Below are 17,265 nucleotides of genomic sequence, written 5' to 3' on the forward strand. Positions count from 1 at the left end.
ACATAAAACCCCTCTTTGCCCTTCACATTCGCCCCACCACTTTGTTCGAACGTTCTTTTTAATAACCCGCTCATTCCAGTTTTTCTTCCACAATAAAAGTCCACGCTTCATCCGCCGTCTCAAAGTAGTGGTGCCTCCCTCGATATGTGACCCACAGTCTTGCCGGTTGCAGCATTCCAAATGTTATCTTTTTATGAAGCACCGCCTTGGCCCGATTAAAGCTCGCCCTCCTTCTCGCCACCTCCGCACTCCAGTCTTGATAAACGCGGATCACCGCGTTCTCCCATTTACTGCTCCGAGTTTTCTTCGCCCATCTAAGGACCATTTCTCTATCCTTAAAACGGAGGAATCTCACCACTATGGCTCTGGGAATTTCTCCTGCTCTCGGTCCTCGCGCCATCACTCGGTATGCTCCCTCCACCTCCAACGGACCCGCCGGGGCCTCCGCTCCCATTAACGAGTGCAGCATCGTGCTCACATATGCCCCGACGTCCGCTCCCTCCACACCTTCAGGAAGACCAAGAATCCTCAGGTTGTTCCTCCTTGCGTTGTTTTCCAGTGCCTCCAACCTTTCCACACATCGTTTCTGATGTGCCTCCTGCGTCTCCGTCTTCACCACCAGGCCCTGTATATCGTCCTCATTCTCGGCTGCCTTTGCCTTCACGACCCGAAGCTCCCGCTCCTGGGTCTTTTGTTCCTCCTTTAGCCCTTCGATCGCCTGTAGTATCGGGGCCAACAGCTCTTTCTTCATTTCCTTTTTTATCTCTTCCACACAGCATTTCAAGAACTCTTGTTGTTCAGGGCCCCATGTTAAACTGCCACCTTCCGACGCCATCTTGGTTTTTGCTTGCCTTCCTTGCCGCTGTTCTAAAGGATCCACTGCAATCTGGCCACTCTCTCCTCCTTTTTCCATCCGTATCCAGGGGGGATTCCCTTCTGGTTTACCGCACAGTGTTTTTAGCCGTCAAAATTGCCGTTGGGGCTCCTATCAAGAGCCCAAAAGTCCGTTTCACAGGGAGCTGCCGAAACGTGCGACTCAGCTGGTCATCGCCGCACCCGGAAGTCTCCAAACAGAGTAATTTTGATAGGTGGATAAGGGCTTTGAAAATAGACCAAACGTATGAAGCTCTCAGAGAAATTATACTTTTGGGGGAGTTTAAAAATTCAATTCCTGATGTAGTGAGAACTCATGTGGAAGAACAGAGGGTTAAAACTGCGAGATTAGCAGCGGAAATAGCAGATGATTATGAATTAGTTCATAAATCAAAGATTGGTTTCCGACATCAGTTTCAGCCGGTGAGGGATAGAAACTGGGGATATGAGAAATACTCAAGTGGCAAAGGTAAAGGTGATCTGATGGGAGACAATAAAGATAGTGTACCTCAGATTAAAAAAAAGAAATCCAGGAGGGTGGAAAAGAAATGAAAAGTTTCAGATGTTTTCACTGTAATAAACTAAGCCATGTAAAGTCACAGTGTTGGTGGTTGAAAAAAGCACTGGGAAGGCTGATGTGGTAAAACAGGATAAGACAGTGGGGTTTGTTAGAGGGGTAAAGGAAAGCCCAAGGGAAGCGAATAAGGAGCAAACGATTGTACAACCTGTTCAAGAAGTAATTGTTAAGAAGGTGCCAGATGTCCTTAATGAATTTACTTGTGTGGGTAAAGTTTACTCATGTGGAGCAGGTAAAGAAATAACAATTTTAAGAGATACAGGGGCTAGTCAATCTTTAATGGTAAGAAATGAGGAATTACGTAGTTTGGGAAGAATGTTGCCAGAAAAGGTGGTGATATGTGGAATTCAGGGTGAGAGGAGTCGCGTTCCATTATATCAGGTAAGGTTGGAAAGGCCAGTGATGAATGGTGAAGTGGTAGTAGGAGTAACAGATAAACTATCTTGTCCAGGAATACAGTTTATCTTGGGTAATGATATAGCTGGATCGCAGGTGTGAGTGATGCCTACAGTGGTTGATAAGCCAGTGGAAAATCAGACAACTGAAGTGTTGAAGGACGAATATCCTGGGATTTTTCCGGATTGTGTAGTAACAAGGTCGCAAAGTCACAGTAAGTGGAGTCTTGACGTTTTGGCAGTTTATACATGATCTGCATGTAGTTGTCAGTTTCTCCAATCATCTGTGGAATGAATCATACCCTTGTGTGTACGGTTCCCTGGTGCACGTAGCCTTCCAGCACCTTGTCCAAGTTTGTTCTTTGGATGCAGGTGGCAACAGTGAGACAGCAAGGCTGAGCGCAATAAAACTCAACCACTTATTTTGGAACCATAATCATAGCCTACATTATGGACACTTTGCACCAGGAGTTCCTGGAAGCTGTATTCCTCTCCCTAACTCAGGGATTCTGAGGCCAACTGCAAAGCCCAACACGCACCTAGAAAAATGACCGCTTGGGTGAGCTATTTGGAGGCTGTGGCAAAGGGGAGAAAAATGTATTGAAAAATATTACATACATTTGTCCGCAGCGAATAGGAAATTCCACCCCCAAGTTATTTACATTTGTGTTAAATGTCTCTGATTCAGGAATTGTCTTCAGCAATGGAGAGAGATGGAAACAGCTTCGCAGATTCACTCTCAACACCCTGAGGAATTTTGGAATGGGGAAAAAGAGTATTGAAGAGCGGATCTTGGAGGAAGCCCAGTTTCTAGTTACAGCTATTCGAAATAAAAAAGGTTTCTGAATAGAATACTGGAGGAATGTCATTTTCAAATCCTAGTAGATTTGCTATTTTTTTTTCAAGTTCCAAATCAAAGATAGGAATGAAACCGAGTGACAGCCTTCACTTTTTGATACAGCAGTTGGATGAAGAAGTGGGAAAAGGACATTTGATGTCTGTTTATCCCTCAAGAGTCTGGTCAGCACTTGGATCTGTGGCAATTAACTTGAGGTTTAAAGAAAGAAACTTCCACCCTGGGTTTCCACCCCTAGTCAATGTCCAGTGTCTCCTCACAGATGGATGTCAAGTGAAGGCAGGTTTCTGTCCTGGTTGCAGTGATGCCTTCCACCACTGAACAACCTGTCTACATTAATGAAGAACCGGAGAGCTGCTGGAGCTCAACCCGGCAGGTGTCGTGCACTTCAGGAGAAAGAACATAAAATGAATTAATATTACATTGATCCCATGGATGAGGCGCTTCAGTATGTGCAGCAACTTGAGGTTGTTCTTCTTAGAGAACATAAGGTTAGGGGGGATTTTAAAAAGATGTTCATAATTCAGAGGAGTCTTGGGAGTGCAAGTGAGTAGCATCCTTTTCTGATGGGAGATGGATCGATAATCAGAGGACATAGATTTAAGACATCTGCAAAGGAATTAGAACAAAGAACAAAGAAAAGTACAGCCCTCCAAACATGTGCCGACCATGCTGCCCGTCTAAACTAAAATCGTCTACACTTCCTGGGTCCGTATCCCTCTATTCCCATCCTATTCATGTATTTGTCAAGATGCCCCTTAAACGTCACTATCGTCCCTGCTTCCACCACCTCCTCCGGCAGCGAGTTCCAGGCACCCACTATCCTCTGTGTAAAAAATTTACCTCGTCTATCTCCTCTAAACCTTGCCCCTCGCACCTTAAACCTATGCCCCCTAGTAATTGACCCCTCTACCCTGGGAAAAAGTCTCTGACTATCCACTCTGTCTATGCCCCTCATAATTTTGTAGATCTCTATCAGGTCACTCCTCAACCTCCTTCGTTCCAGTGAGAACAAACCAAGTTTATTCAACCTCTCCTCATAGCTAACGCCCTCCATACCAGGCAACATCCTGGTAAATCTCTTCTGCTCCCTCTCTAAAGCCTCCACATCCTACTAGTAGTGTGGTGACCAGAATTGAACACTATACTCCAAGTGTGGCCTAACTAAGGTTCTATACAGCTGCAACATGACTTACCAATTTTTATACTCAATGCCTCGGCCAATGCAGGCAAGCATGCCGTATGCCTTCTTGACTACCTTCTCCACCTGTGTTGCCCCTTTCAGTGACCTGTGGACCTGTACACCTAGATCTCTCTGACGGTCAATATTCTTGAGGGTTCTACCATTCACTGTATACTCCCTACCTGCATTAGACCTTCCAAAATGCATTACCTCACATTTGTCCGCATTAAACACCATCTGCCACCTCGTCGCCCAAATCTCCAAACAATCTAAATCCTGCTGTATCCTCTGACAGTTCTCATCGCTAACCGCAATTCCACCAACCTTTGTGTCGGCCGCAAACTTACTAATCAGACCAGTTACATTTTCCTCCAAATCATTTATATATACGACGAACAGCAGAGGTCCCAGCACTGATCCCTGCGGAACACCACTAGTCACCAGCCCTCCAATCAGAAAAGCACCCTTCCATTGCCACTGTCTGCCATCTGTGATCTAGCCAGTTCAGTATCCATCTTGCCAGCTCACCTCTGATCCCGTTTGACTTCAACTTTTGTACAAGTCTGCCAGGAGGGACCTTGTCAAAGGCCTTACTGCAGTCCATATAGACAACATCCACTGCCCTACCTGCATCAATCATCTTTGTGACCTCCTTGAAAAACTCTATCAAGTTAGTGAGACACAACCTCCCCGTCACAAAATCGTGCTGCCTCTCGCTAATACGACCACTTGCTTCCAAATGATAGTAGATCCTGTCTCAAAGAATTCTCTCCAGTAATTTCTCAACCACTGACGTAAGGCTCACCGGCCTGTAGTTCCCTAGATTATCCTTGCTACCCTTCTGAAACAAAGGAACAACATCTCCAGTCCTCCAGGACATCACCTGAAGACAGTGAAGATCCAAAGATTTCTGTCAAGGCCTCAGCAATTTCCTCTCTTGCCTCCTCCAGTACTCTGGGGCAGATCCCATCAGGTCCTGGTGACTTATCCACCTTAATATTTTTCAAGATGCCCAACACCTCGTCTTTCTGAATCTCAATGTGACCCAGGCTATCTACACACCCTTTTCCAGACTCAACATCCACCAAGCACGGTAGCACACCGGGCAGCACGGTAGCATAAGTGGATAGCACTGTGGCTTCACAGCGCCAGGGTCCCAGGTTCGATTCCCTGCTGGGTCACTGTCTGTGCGGAGTCTGCACGTTCTCTGCGTGGGTTTCCTCCGGGTGCTCCGGTTTCCTCCCACAGTCCAAAGACGTGCAGGTTAGGTGGATTGGCCATGATAAATTGCCCTTAGTGACCAAAAAGGTTAGGAGGGGTTATTGGGTTATGGGGATAGGGTGGAAGTGAGGACTTAAGTGGGTTGGTGCAGACTCGATGGGCCGAATGGCCTCCTTCTGCACTGTATGTTCTATGTTCTAATTCCTTCTCTTTGGTGAACACACAGGATGGGCTGAATGTGCTGTATGATTTTATTCTCAACAATTATTAAGGAGGTTTTTATTTCTACAGGCTTCTGTTTGCACACGCTGGTTTGTGAAAAACCGTTCTGTATGTTTCGGTATTTATCTTGCTGTTAGCAAAGGGATAGTGGCATCAAATGTCAGCCAACATTCCCAAGGTGTAAATGAAAGTTAAGATAGCTCAACTATTCATAGCAATGAGTGACTGAGGTGCAAATACTAGAAATGCTTCAGGTTTAATCCCCCGATCTTGGTTGGTCTCAGGTGGGTGTTGGTGGGATCTCTACAGTGCGCTTCAGCACATTGGAAGATTATGAAGTAAAATCAGTTACTTGACCCTAATTTGAATCGAGTGATATCCTCCCCGACTGGGAATGCAGGTAAATGGTCACTGAAAGAGGACAGATTTAAATTCAGATCAGGCGGCTCCCCTAATCCAAAAGCCAATTGATACTGGGAGGAAATTAGGCCTCATTGTGTCTGTTTTCCAGGCACAAAGTGGGGACAAAAAAGGTTTGCCTCTGAATACTCAACTGTAGCTCACCAGAAACATGGTGATGAGCTCCAAGGCCCAATTTCAAACAAGTCTCAGATGTCCAGCGTGAACACTGAGCAATGATCTATTTTGGCCTGAAACAGGAATAAAACCAATTTTTTGGCCAGTTTACTTACATATTTTTGAATATTAACATCTATGAAATATTAATATCTTCCTCTGTTATTTGTGTAACACTGTAGACTTTTCTAAGTGACCTTCTCTTTCAATTATATCAGATACCCCACTTAGCCCAAGCCGTCTGCTGAGATGCGCAGCATTTAATATAATCTGTTCCATCGACTTTGGAGACCGGTTTGATTATGCAGATAAAATGTTTCTCACATTGATGGAGATGATTTCTGAAAATATACGAGTTTTAAGTGGCCCCTGGATACAGGTATTTCCCTTTCTTTTAAAATCATAATGTGACTGAAACTAACTTAAACTGTCACATTTGCAGAAGATGCTCAAATAATGGGAGTGGCAGAGAGAGGAGCAGCTGGAGATTTGTAGAAGGATTTCAATTGATTATTTAATTTGGAAATAAATGACGACTTGAATTTTAATGGATAAATGATCTGTGTTTGGAAATGAAGGTTTAGAAAGGGATCTGAGAGTAATGGTCGACTATTCATTTTCTATTTCTGGTTTAGGCAATAACTAAAAAAGAAAGATATAGTGCTCAGTTTTCCAGTCCTTCCTGCCAATGGCGGCCTCCCCGTGGCGGGTTCACCGGTGAACAATGCAAAACCCCATTGGTGGACCAGAAGATCCCGCCTGCGGCCACTGGCGAGCCGCCGCTGGAAAACATGCTGCGAGGGTGGGAAATCCGGCCCGCCCAATGTCACTACAGAACAAATGTCTATAAAGGCAAAATACTGTGAATGCTCGTATAATACCCCTCACAAGACCCATGGGGACACATCGACTGATCTGTCCGTGAGACTCGTGGAATATCAGCTTCCCGCTAGTGAGCTGAGGTCCGCCCAACGGGGCTCGTGAATTCACCCTTTAAAATCCAACCCGGAATGGGGTCGGCACTGCCAGTCGTCCCAATGGAGACCTGAGAACTGGAAGCCACGTTGCGCCCTTTTACTTTAGGTTTACAAATTAAATATTTAATTTACCTTCTCAGTCCTCCTGAGCTTTTCTACCAAGAAACATGAAATACAAACAGAAAATGCTGGAAGTATTCAGTAGTCCAGGCAGACTGACGACCTTTAGACCTGAAATGTTGTTTCTCTCGACAGATGTTGCCTAACCTGTTAAGTAACAGTTTTCAACTATTTCTATTACCTAGCTACAGAGGTTAGCTACACTTGTCAGGCTTCACTTATCTTTGTTCAGGTTGATCACATTTCAAAAATGCGTATATACAAGGTAGAAGATATAAAGTTATAAAGAGGAAGAATCAGACTGCTGCCAAGGGTATTAGGGTTACTTTATGAAGATCACACTGTCAAATAAGAATCCCTACAGTGCATAAGGAGGTCATTCGGCCCATTGAGTCTGCACCAACCTTCCCAAACAGCACCCCACCCAGGCCCACTTCACTTCCCCCGATCTCTGTAACCCCGCCTAACCATTAGTCACTAAGAGGCAATTGATCATGGTTGATCCACATAACCTGCACATTGTTGGACTGTGGGAGGAAACCGGAACACCCGGAGAAAAACCATGCAGACACAGGGAGAATGTGCAAACTCCACACAAGTGGTCACCCAAGGCCGGATTTGAACTCGGGACCCTGGCGCTGTGAGGCAGCAGTACTTACCACTGTGCTGTCTCATATAATTTCCATAACCATAAATACACATAAATAACTTCCAATATCTTCAGAGGGTAAATATTCAGAACAAGAACATCACCCGGGGCAGACTCTGTTTCCTTTCCACTGAATCACGCCCGAGGCATCATGGACTGGATTCTCCGTTCCTGAGGCTAAGTGCCAACGCCAACGGATGATCCGTAGTGCTTCACGACAGGATAATCGGCGCGAATCCCTCATCGATTCCGCTACCGGTGACGGGCGAGCATTGGAGCTGCGTGAAACACCCACGGAACGAGTGGAAAACAGTCGGAGAGTCGCAGGATCCCGTGCTGCACATGTGCAGGGCTGACAAGCTGCAGCCGCGCATGCCGACACTCCCACACATGCACCAGTCATGCCGGAAAAGATGGCGCCTGCCGTGCTGGACTGCGTACACGCCCATCCCAACCCCACAGTCCACCTCCTGGCTGGCCCCCACCGCCCGGCCAGCGGCATGGATCTCCGCCGCATGTGGTGGCGCTGGACACTGTCCACGCGCCGGCACGCCAGGCTCCCGACCGCTGGGAACTCGGCCCGTCGCAGGCAGGGCATCACGGGTGGGCCGGCTGTTGACGTACTACCCGCAATGCGACTGTGCGCGGCGTGCGTCCCGATGACGCCGATTTGGAGGGGGCAGAGCATCGTGACCAGGCTTCAAACCGTCGCCTTCCCCCATCCAGCATAGGGATATGGAGAATCACGACCATTGTCATCTGGATTTTTAGTCCAATATCATAACCACTCTCTGACTGGGTGCCATACTTGTGACCTCTACCCGATGTTAGTTCTGCAAGTTAAAAGCTTGTTTTCTCCCACCCGTTTCTTTCCTGTCATTATTTAGAAACATGAGCCTTTTTTCCCAGCGTTTCAAATAAATTTAGAGTACCCAATTCTGTTTCTTCCAAGTAAGGAGGAATTAAGGCCAATCCACCTATCCTGCACACCTTTTTGGGTTGTGGGGGGTGAGACCTATGCAGATACGGCGAGATTGTGGAAACTCCACACAGACAGTGACTCGGGGCCGGGATCGAACCCGGGTCCCTGGTGCCGTTAAGCAGCAGTGCTAACCACTGTGTCACCGTGCTGCCTATCCTTTTTTCCCAGCTTAGTGCCAGCTCTTATTGACTCAGCTAAGACCAAGAATCGAATCAAAGACTCTCTTGGGCTCCCTGGTTCAGCATGAGACCAGGAGATTAAACAGTTTTTCATGCATTTTTCTGTTTGGGATAACTGAGTCCACATCAACCAAATGGGTGGGATTTACGGTCCACCCCACCACGTGTTTTTTGGTGGGGAGGCGGCCTGCCAGCGGTATCTACCGGTCCAAGCGTTGTCAACAGGATTCCCGTGCGCCGGTGCGGGTCCGGAATTCCCTGACGGTGTGAAAAGCCGGTAAATCTCGTCCTATGACATCATATGACCAGAAATCTAAGTGTTAACAAACATTTTATTTGCCTTGCAGCTGTGCAATAACTTCCCGACGATCATGGATTTCCTGCCTGGGCCTCACAAAAAGCTCTTCCGAGATTCAGCAGATTTGCTGAATTTTATGAAACAAATGATTCAAAGTCATAAAGAAAGTGTTATAACCTGCCTGCTTACCATTGGCTGGGGACTAATGACAATCCCACAATCTTGTGGGAGTATGAGCTTCCCCCATGAGGGGGGGGGGGGGGCGGAGAAATCATTAGCAGACTCCCTGTATAAATAAAGCTGTCCAGTTTAGAACCAGCAGGAAGGAATAAGCAGCAAGTGAGGTTGCTGCTGTTGTGTATAGATATATGTTACTGTAAATAAATGTTACTTCTTTGTATCCTTGAAACTCGTGCTTGATTACTCATAAAACTGGCGACGAGGGTTAAAGTGAATAGCTGTCTACACTGCTGAAGCCACTGCCCTGGATTTTTGTTGGATACAGGTTGGAAGTTGTTTTCTATTACACCATGCCTCTGTACGGACGTTTGGATGTTTTTGATGCTGCGCTGGAAAGCTGGAACCAGTATGCACAACGGATGCGTTACTATTTCCGGGCAAACAATATCACCGAAAACGAGCGCCAGGTAGTCATATTGCTCACTGCCTGCGGCCCACATACGTTTGGGGTGATTAGGAGCCTTACGTACCCAGCTGCGCCAGACACCAAAACGTTTGATGAACTTGTGAATTTCGTGGGGCAGCATTTTAACCCAACCCCGCCCACAAAATGAAATGAAAATTGCTTATTGTCACATGTAGGCTTCAAATGAAGTTACTGTGAAAAGCCCCGAGTCGCCACATTCTGGCGCCTGTTCGGGGAGGCTGGTACGGGAATTGAACCATGCTGCAGGCCTGCCTTGGTCTGCTTTAAAAGCCAGCGATTTAGCCTTGTGCTAAACCAGCCCCTAGATAGTCCAACATTACCGGTTTAATACCGCTGAGAGGACCCCAGGAGAATCCCTTCCCGACTTTCTATCCAGGCTACGCAGGATTGCGGAGTACTGTGACTATGGTGAGACCTTGTCAGAAATGTTACGCGACCGTTTGGTTTGCGGTATTAACAATGCGGCCACCCAGAGAAAGTTGTTAGCTCAGCCAACATTGACTTTTCAACAGGCCATTCAAATAGTATTGTCCCGAGAGTGCGCAGAACGAGGAGTGCAAGAGATACAGGGAATGGAAGTGTATGCCTTGGGGGTGCAACCCCTTCCGTCCGAAAAAGTTCCCCCGCACTCCTGCGGTACCTTGGGCGAGACGACATCCGGATCGACGCCAGTGGCCGTCGGAAATTCCTCCCCGAAGGGAGCCTTCTCCAGAACCAATGGATGAGGAGCCATGTCCGTGTCAGACTTGTAGGCGCCGACCCCGTCGCGGACGCCGGTCCTGGGAGCGCCAGAGGCACCATCGTTCCGACCGAAACTGGGACCAGCCCAGGGGTCGTAACTTCCATGTGGATGAACCTGTGGCGACTACTCCTGAGGACGTGGAGACGGAGGACGACTGCCTGCAGCTGCATTGTGTGGCAGCTCCCTGTGTGGCCCCCATTAAGGTGACAGTACGGGTCAATGGTCACCCGCTTGAGATGGAGTTGGACACTGGCGCAGCGGTCTCCGTGATCGCCCAGAGGACATTCGACCGCATCAAGCAGGGTATACAGACCCTTACATTAACCGACACACAGGCCAGGTTGGCCACCTACACGGGGGAACCATTGGGCATTGCAGGAACTACGATGACCCCTGTTGTTTATGGACGCCAGGAGGGGCGTTTCCCACTCATCGTGGTACGCGGCCATGGGCCCAGCCTGTTGGGTCGGGACTGGTTGCGCCATTTGCGTTTGCAGTGGCAGCACATCCTCCAAACAGTTTCTGGGGGGTTAACTGAGGTGCTAGGATGATACCCAGATGTATTCCAGCCGGGTTTGGGGAAAATAAAAGGGGCCGTAGCCCGTATCCAAGTCGAACCAGGAGCCACGCTGCGCTATTTCCGAGCGTGCCCGGTGCCTTACGCCTTGCTCGAGAAGGTAGAAGGGGAGCTCACTCGTTTGGAAACTTTGGGTATTATCAGGCCCGTCCGTTTCGCTGACTGGGCAGCACCAATTGTACCTGTAATGAAGCCAGATGCCACAGTTCGCTTGTGCGGCGACTATAAGCTTACAGTGAATACGGCTTCCCGACTCAAACAATATCCAATGCCTCGCATAGAGGATCTCTACGCAAAGCTTGCAGGTGGACTCTCATTCACAAAATTAGATATGAGTCACGCCTACCTACATTTGGAGCTGGACCCTGCCTCCCGACCATATGTAACGATTAATACACACTGGGGCCTGTGTGAATATACACGTTTGCCTTTGGAGTATCCTCTGCCTGCGCTATTTTTCAACACGTTATGGAGGGCATTTTGAGAGGTTTACCGCGTGACGCTGTCTACTTAGATGATGGTTTGATCACAGGAACATCGGAGCAAGAACATTTGGAAAATCTGGAGGCTGTCCTTCGACGCTTTTTGGAGGCTGGAGTCCGTTTACGTCGCACAAAGAGCGTCTTTCAGGCGAAGGAAGTAGTCTACCTGGGTTATCGGGTGGACCGCGAAGGTTTGCACCCCGTCGCAGAGAAGGTGCGAGCGATTCAACAGGCCCCCGCCCCAACTGACACTTCGCATCTTCGTTCTTTTCTTGGCCTTGTAAACTATTACGGGAAGTTCCCCCCCAATCTCGCAACTACGCTGGCCCCGTTGCATCTTCTGCTAAAGAAAAATCACACCTGGGTTTGGGGTCAGGCGCAAGAAACCGCTTTCCGGCGAGTAAAACAACAATTGTCATCGTCTGGGTTACTAACCCATTATGATCCTGGAAAGCCTTTGCTCGTCACATGTGATGCATCCCCGTATGGTATTGGGGCCGTCCTATCCCACAAGATGGGGAACGGGGCCGAGCGGCCGATAGCTTTCGCCTCCCGTACATTGACTGCAGCGGAAAATGTACGCACAGATCGAGAAGGAAGGCCGTGTTCCACGCTGGTCTTTGCGGTGAAACGTTTCCACCAGTACGTGTATGGCCGCCACTTCACTATCGTGACTGATCATAAGCCTCTGCTGGGACTTTTCAGAAAGGATAAGCCAATACCGCCCATTGCTTCCGCACGGATCCAGCGCTGGGCTTTGTTGTTTGCTGCATACGAGTATTCTCTGAAGCACAAACCAGGTACGCAGATAGCAAATGCCGACGCACTGAGCCGATTGCCTTTATCGACCGGCCCCATGTCGACCCCCACGACCGGTGAGGTGGTTGCAACCCTAAATTTTATGGACACCTTGCCTGTAACGGCATCACAGATCCGTGAGTGGACCCAGACGGAGCCAGTTCTGTCAAACGTTCGGCACATAGTCCTGTATGGTGGGCAGCATAGACAGCTCCCAGGCGAGTTGCGGGCATTTTCCTCCAAGCTGTCAGAATTCAGCGTGGAAGACGGCATCCTCTTGTGGGGGACGCGTGTGATTGTCCCGGAAAAAGGACAGGAGCTGATACTAAGATACTTGCACAGTGGGCATCCAGGTGTGACCAAAATGAAAATGTTGGCCCGGAGTTATGTTTGGTGGCCAGGCCTCGACACCGACATTGAGAAGGTGGCCCAAAACTGCTCCATTTGTCAGGAGCATCAGAAGCTTCCGCCGGCCGCGCCCCTACATCACTGGGAATGGCCAGGACGGCCTTGGGCGCGCTTGCATGCGGATTTTGCCGGCCCTTTTCAAGGATCCATGTTCCTTTTATTAATCGACGCCCAGTCTAAATGGCTAGAGGTGCATAAGATGCTCAGCAGAACGTCCTGCGCAACAATTGAGAAGATGCGTTTGTCTTTTAGTACACATGGCCTCCCCGAGGTGCTGGTCACGGATAACGGCACTCCATTCACCAGTGAGGAGTTTGCGAGGTTCATGAAGATGAACGGCATACGCCATATCCGCACTGCCCCTTACCACCCGGCTTCAAATGGGTTGGCGGAGCGCGCAGTGCAGACATTGAAACAAGGCCTAAAGAAGCAGTCTTCCGGGTCAATGGACCCGAGACTGGCTCGCTTTTTGTTTTCGTATAGGACCATCCCCCATGCGGTGACTGGGGTAGCTCCCGCAGAACTCCTAATGGGCCGGAGACTTCACACCCGCCTTAGTATGGTTTTCCCGGACATTGGCACAAAAGTACGCCGCACACAAGAACGGCAGGGACAGGGTTTATCTCGGCATCGGCCGATTTGGCAGTTGCGCCCGGTGACACAGTGTTCGTTCAGAATTTTGCTGGTGGTGCCCAGTGGGTCCCTGGGATAATTTTCCGCTAAACGGGCCCTATATCTTACCAGGTGCAAGCCCAGGGTCGTCTCCAGCGCAAACATGTAGACCACGTTCGGTCCAGAAGACTATCCGTTCCAAAGATTCCTCGCCCCCGGAGCTCATTTCTACAGCCGCAGAGACCAGAGACAATGGAAAGTAGTCCTCACAATCTTCCTCTGGTGCCTCACTCAAAGCCTGCGCAGTCGTTACAGAACCGCGCGGAGATAGAGACGCCGAGATGACAGAGGCAGCAGACTCTGACTCTGAGATGGAGACACAGGACGCATCAGAGGGGGAATCCTCGGGCCGTGGATGTACAACCGTTACGCCGTTCATCGCAGAAGCGCCGGTCTCCGTCTCGTTACACGCCGCCCGATCCAGCGCCTCGTACAAATGGTGTCCGGCCTGCGGCAAAACGAGTCCGACGTCCTCCTTCGCCAGGGTCTTCGATGGATTCCTTGGACTTGGGGGGGAGGGATGTTATAACCTGCCTGCTTACCATTGGCTGGGGACTAAAGACAATCCCACAATCCTGTGGGAGTATGAGCTTCCCCAATGAGGCGGGGCGGAGAAATCATTAGCAGACTCCCTGTTTAAATAAAGCTGGCCAGTTTGGAATCAGCAGGAAGGAGTGTGCAGCAAGCGGGGTTGCTGCTGTTGTGTATATATATATGTTATTGTAAATAAATGTTATTTCTTTGTATCCTTGAAACTCGTGCTGGATTCTGCGTGGCCCTCACAAAAGAAAGTTTGCAAAAAGATGTTCCCAGGGATTTTATCGACTGTTTCCTCATCAAGATGGAGGAGGTACTGGAAGCAGTTTTCTTTTCACATTCGTACAGTTTCAATTTTCGTACCTGCTCCCCTCAGGTAAGGAGGGGTTTGGCTGGATACTGATGTGGTGAGTCCAACAGGTTTACACAAAGCTTAACACCAGCTTAACAAGACCAGTATTTTGTGAACTAGTGTTGTAAATGTCCCGTTGACACCAATACATAAGCAGCTAAAAAATGTAACATATGAATTGATTAATAGCACAACCTGTATTTGAAAATAAATCTGAAAGTGACGACACACAGCATAAGGCCGTTAATATTTTAAAAGTAGATTAAATTTGTTTCAGGAGCAACACAAGCATGACTTGGAATTCATTCTCATGAACTTGTTGTGGACAATAATGGACTTATTTTTTGCTGGAACTGAAACAACCAGCACGACACTGCAATGGGCTATCCAGATCCTGGCAAAGTATCCACAAGTTCAGTGTAAGCAACATTACGATAAGAGGTAGAAGGGTGCATTTCAACAGTCCAAAACATGGGATTATAGTGTTGGGAGAATGGAACATTCTCATTTCGGAATCCAGAATCAAATTTTAACCTGGGGTTGGACAGCGGCATGAGACCTGGGACAGGAGTGAAGAGTGATGAGGCCTTGGGAATTTTTAATTTTGGGGCTTCATTTAGATGTTGATATGTTGAATCCCACCGAAAGCTGACAGAGCTGCCAACAAAGGCAGCAGTAGTGAGCTGTATTTCTAGTAGCAGGTGAACACCACTGGGGATCTGAGAAAAAGGTCCCTGCATTACACACATATGTAAAACCGTACAAATTAAGTGCAGCAGCAAGTCATTCAGCCCCTCGCGTCTGTTCCACCATATGATATCATGGCTGATCTGATTGTAGCCATTACTTTCAAATCTGCCCCATATACTCTTGTCAGCCAAGAATCTGTCCATTTCAGCCTCAGAAATATTGGAGACCCTGCCTCCACTGCTCCCTGGGGAAGGGAATTCCACAAATGACCCAACCTCATTGAAAACTTTCACTTCATGACTTAAATGGGTGACAACTTGTGTGGGATTCTCCGTCCAGCGAAGCCGGAATCGCAAAAGGGTGGAGAATCACGCATGAGGCCAAAATCGTGGCCAGTGCCAGTCGCTCGCCAGAATGCCATGCTCCAGTGCCTCGACAGCAGCTGGGGTGGGTGGGGGGATATGGGGGCCATGCGGGAGCAGGGTCTGAAGTGCAGATGGGGGGCACTGTGTAGCCCATTTGACCTGGTTGGGCACATGGGTACGCAGCATGTTAACATGTCTTCCACCCCATACAGAAAATAGACTTCAGAATCCAACCAGGAATGGTGACCTTCATCTTAGTCGTTGCAGCCCTGGGGGGATGCACTCAGGCTGTACGAGCTGGAGCTGCTCGGGGAGGTCACCAAGAACAGGAGCCAGCAGGTGAGGATGGAGAGCTGACAGCCCAACTAGCCAAGTAGAGATGGGAAGGAGGCACTGCATGAGGCCTCCTGTGTACCAGCACCGTCTGTCATTCGAGGATCTGTCGGACAAGGCATGCCTTCGAAGACTCCGATTGAGCAAGGGAACAATGCAACGTATCTGCCAGATCATGGCGCACCAAGCACCACGGGGTATGGGGGAGGACACTCACTCCCGGTGGCCGTCAAGGTGATGGTTGCCCTGAAGCTTTACTCCATGGGGTCCTTTTAAGTGCCAAGTAGGGACCTATCTGGGATCTCACAGACCTCGGTGCACAGGTGCATCCGCGCTGTCACAGAGGCCCTATATACCCGATTGGCACAGTATAATCAAATTCAATGTGTACCGAGCCGAGCCCACCAGGATGCCCGGGTAGCGGGGTTCGCCGCCATCGCCAAGGTGCATCGGGCACAGGGGGTGATCGACGGGATTCATGTCGCGCTACGAGCACTGGCCATCTTCACAAGCCAAAAGGGTTTCCACTTGATGAATGGGCATCTGTTGTGCAACCATGAGATGCACATCGTGCACATCAGCGCTCGATACCCAGGCAGTGTGCACGATGCCTTCATCCTGACACACTTGACGGTTCCTGACATCTTTGAGGCTGAGGGATTGGCTCCTGGGAGTCAGGGGTTATACACTGCAGTCGTGGCTGATGACGCCAATCCGGAAGCCGCAGACCGATGCGGGGACCTGCCACAAGGACACCCATGCAGCGACAGGAGCATGATCAAGACGTGCTTCAGCATCCTAAAGAGGAGATACAGGTACCTGGATCGCTGCGAAGGGGCCCTCCAGTATAGTGCTAGGAGAGTCTGAGACCTCCACAACATCGCACAGCCGAGGGGCAAAATGCTGAAGGAGGAAGATGAACTCCAGGCCTCGTCTGACGAGGAGGCTGCGGAGGAGGCACGGATGGGCAGGACATGAGGCTGAGGCAGACACAGGAGACCCCTAAACGTAAGCGCCAGGGCTGACACACATGGAATGGTCTAATCACCCCCAGGTTGACCGCCTCGGGGGCCTGGCCCACGGCCCAGTACCCCGGTCCATCCACCCCCTCCCATGCCACCTCCCCTGTACCACCCCCACCCCCTTGCAACCGCCTCTGAGATTCCTACTTGCCTCACTATGGGGTGCGGGTCCTGGGTTGGCAGTAACAGAGAGTCTGGCCCATGGGATGAGGGGTGATGATGACCCGCTCTGCGATGAGCTCTGATACTCCACACCATTTGACAACATCTGACTCCTGCCCACGGGAGCACTTTCCACCGTTCACCTGGGTGATACTGCATGCAAGCTGGCCATTCCATCACATGTTCCCACCGAACGCGTGGGATGGCGGAGGAAGGGGGGTATGGGGTGGAGAGGGAAAGGGTGGAGCACAAGAGCGGTGAGCGCTGGCTGAAAAGGGGTCCCTGACCCAAGCCCACCCCACCATCTGCCCATTGCCCAATGGTCCCCGGCTGATTCCATGGGACGGGGG

At 49.4% G+C, this 17,265-nt stretch overlaps 1 pseudogene; it reads left to right on the forward strand.

Moving 5' to 3' along the window:
* Positions 1-2,392: 2,392 nt before the first annotated feature.
* The window catches only part of LOC140402233 (cytochrome P450 2C19-like), a 33,931-nt pseudogene continuing 19,058 nt past the window's right edge, over positions 2,393-17,265 (forward strand).

This window comes from Scyliorhinus torazame, chromosome 25 (assembly GCF_047496885.1).
Source record: "Scyliorhinus torazame isolate Kashiwa2021f chromosome 25, sScyTor2.1, whole genome shotgun sequence".
In the NCBI taxonomy this organism is placed as follows: domain Eukaryota; kingdom Metazoa; phylum Chordata; class Chondrichthyes; order Carcharhiniformes; family Scyliorhinidae; genus Scyliorhinus; species Scyliorhinus torazame.